The sequence below is a fragment of the Heterocephalus glaber genome, unplaced genomic scaffold, assembly GCF_053883595.1.
Source record: "Heterocephalus glaber isolate CG9 unplaced genomic scaffold, H.glaber_assembly_v1.0 deba00001729, whole genome shotgun sequence".
Classification (NCBI taxonomy): domain Eukaryota; kingdom Metazoa; phylum Chordata; class Mammalia; order Rodentia; family Bathyergidae; genus Heterocephalus; species Heterocephalus glaber.
In genome coordinates this window covers 14757694-14760534 of record NW_028258440.1, presented here as the reverse complement: position 1 = coordinate 14760534, position 2841 = coordinate 14757694, and the positions used below count along the sequence as shown (strand labels likewise).

Here is a 2841-nt window from a genome sequence, read left to right as displayed (position 1 = left end):
TTTGTAAACTATCAGTGTTAAGATACTGAGCATCTGAATGTTAGTCATTGCCTCCTGGTTTTCTATAAAGTTGTTTACTTTATTTGTCAGTGGGACGTATTTGAAACATCTGAAGTTACATATACAAACATCAAGGCAACATTATTTGTATGTATTATTAAGCATGCAAAAGTTTCCTGAAAGATAGTGCCCAAATACGGAGAATTCTTCTGCACTTCGCTGGAAGTATGGCTTCCTTGGAGTGTGGAGCACAGTTGCTTATTTGGGAGAGGCAGCTCCTTTAATCACTGGCTCCCTATTCAAATATGTTGCCCAGTAAACTAAGTTGAAAGTGCCGAACAAGACTGGAAATACAATTCGGGACATCTTGTCAATCTTGCTGATGCTGTTGTAAGTCTTTTTGCTCTCAGCCATCTTCTCTTCGGAAGACTTGACAGAGACCATAGATACATTTGAGGTCCCTGCTGGTGTTTGTTCCTTTGGGATGTTTGGAAGGTGGGTCACCTTTCCAGTAGTGTAAGCATTTGTTGACTTATTTAGTTTGAGCTCACGTTCCTTTTTCTTGATCTTGGCTGCTTCCAAGGCTTTTTTGCCATCCCAAGCCCAGCCTCTCTTTGTAAAATAGTTGACTGTGGCAAACTCAGCGCAGAGAAGACAAATGTGTAGCACGTGGCAATGAACCAGTCCATGGCGGTGGCGTAGGCCACTTTGGGCAGGGAGTTGTGGGCGCTGATGCTGAGTGTTGTCATGGTCAACACTGTGGTCACCCCAAAAACTGTCCTGGCTGGGACAGATTCTCTGTTTAGCCAAAAGGACACCTGGGGCAAGATTACTGTTATTATGCAGGGAAGGTAGGTCTGGATGACAAAGTAGCCAATCTTCCTTTTCAGGTGGAAATGCACCGTCATAATTGTGTTTTCACCTGTGCTGGTGCTGAAGTTCTCAGTACCCACCGTCTGCCCCATGAGGTGGTACTGGTTCAGCCTGGAACCATCTTCTGCCACTACCACAGACTTGGTGGAGCCATTGGTCCAGACATAGATGACTTCAGAGTTAAGGTATGCATAGCTGCCAAATTTCAGGGGGCAAGCGTGGGCATCCATTGGGAAGTCTTCAAGTTGCATGGGGCACTCAGCGGAGATTGTCAAGCGCATGGTGTAGAGCAGGGTGCCGTCGTCCTCCAGCCGCAGCAGCTAGTTGGGTGTGGTCATGTTGTGCGCGATGGACTTCTTCCCGTTGTGGAAGAAGGTGTCCGGGGGTCCAGGTCTTGCTGGCCAGCAGGTTGTTGAGGGGGAGGCGCTGCATGGGCCCCTTGAACCGCAGCCGCTTGTCCTTCCAGCTCTGTCGGAAGAACACGTCGATGGTGTATTCCATCTCCGTGTCTGACACCGGGCCAAAGCTGGTGATGTAGATGTCCGTCCGCACCTGAGTGATCCGCTCTCCCAGCCCCGGCCGCAATCTGTTGTCATAGCCATCCAGGAGCCCATCCAGGATCCTGGTGATTATGGTAATGTTGTCATTGGTCTCATCTTTTACAGAACTGGTTGGCATTTGTGACAAGCCAAAGTGACTGGATAAGTTCATGGAAATACAAAAGAGAAGGAGGTTTTTGATCATGATAAAGCTAGAGAACATTCCATTGTCCATTTCCAGTAAGAATGATGGTTGAAGCAGATCAATTTGGAAGAATCGCTGTTCTCTCCAACTTAATCTTGAAGCTTTGTGAAATATTGGCCTCTCATTCACAGCCAACACGCGATTCCTTGTGCTGCAAGATGCGGGACCACTAGCGTCAGCGCGGCACCTGGTCTGGCCACGCTGCACTCCTGGCACCCTGCCCTCTGCTGCGGTGGCTCCCGCAGTCGCCCGGGAATGTTTGTGCTGCGGCCGCCCGTGGCGCCCTACCTGCTCGCCACCTCCCTCCGGGTGGTACGCCCCGGGCTCAGGCGCCTGAGCAGCATGGAGCCGGCGAGGTCTCCGCTCCTGCCCGGCCGAGCCATTGGCGAGGCGCCTCCTCCTCCCGGCCGAATACATATTCTTTTGCTGATACATCTTGTGTAAGATCTTAAGTCTTAAGATAAAACCTGTGCCTTTATTTCTACTTTTGTACAGTACCTACCTAAACTAACTATGCTCTTCCCACAACCTGAGAAATCCTTTTGATAACAAGTCTATATGTGGTTAAGTAGTGGTAAATACACAGTGCATATCTACTATTTATAATTGCTGCTGTCGAAATATTTGAAAGTAATGTGATGATGGTTATAGATTTATGTTGTTAATTTTATATATATATATATATATATATATATGTATATATATAGTATTGCTTCCTGCCTATTATGTATCTTTCACTTATTGAGTGCAGAAAGAATACTTTCAACCTGAATGCTAGCTGTTATCCTTTTGTATCTCTAGATCTCTTCAGAATCCTACATTGTCTCCTTGGAGACTGGACTGGTATTTTGAGATTGTATCAATGGGCTCCTTTCCCCTTTGGCTTTGTATTGGTTTAGTCAGTGGAGGTAATGACAGAAATTTGGAAGGTGGGGAGAAAGAGACATGGAGACATTTATTATGGGCTCTCTGATGTGGTTTGGAATTGGCTTTGTTTCTCTATTGAAGGTCTCAGATGTCTGATGAGTCTTTCATAAAGTTTTCTTTTTAATTATTATTATTTACATATTAATTGGTACATTTTAGGTATACAATACATTTACATTTATCATTGGGTGTTTGTACCTGAACATGATGTATCTTAGTTCTTCTTTTTTCCCCCATTACCTATGCACCCTTCACCCCCAACACCCTTCCCTATTTACATAGACTTTGTTTCCATTT

The 2841-nt window shown here is 45.7% G+C and overlaps 1 pseudogene; it reads right to left on the bottom strand.

The window, feature by feature from the left end:
- Window positions 1-212: 212 nt before the first annotated feature.
- Window positions 213-1751, bottom strand: LOC101714201 (gamma-aminobutyric acid receptor subunit alpha-5 pseudogene; annotated as a pseudogene).
- Between the last annotated feature and the right edge of the window lie 1090 nt (window positions 1752-2841).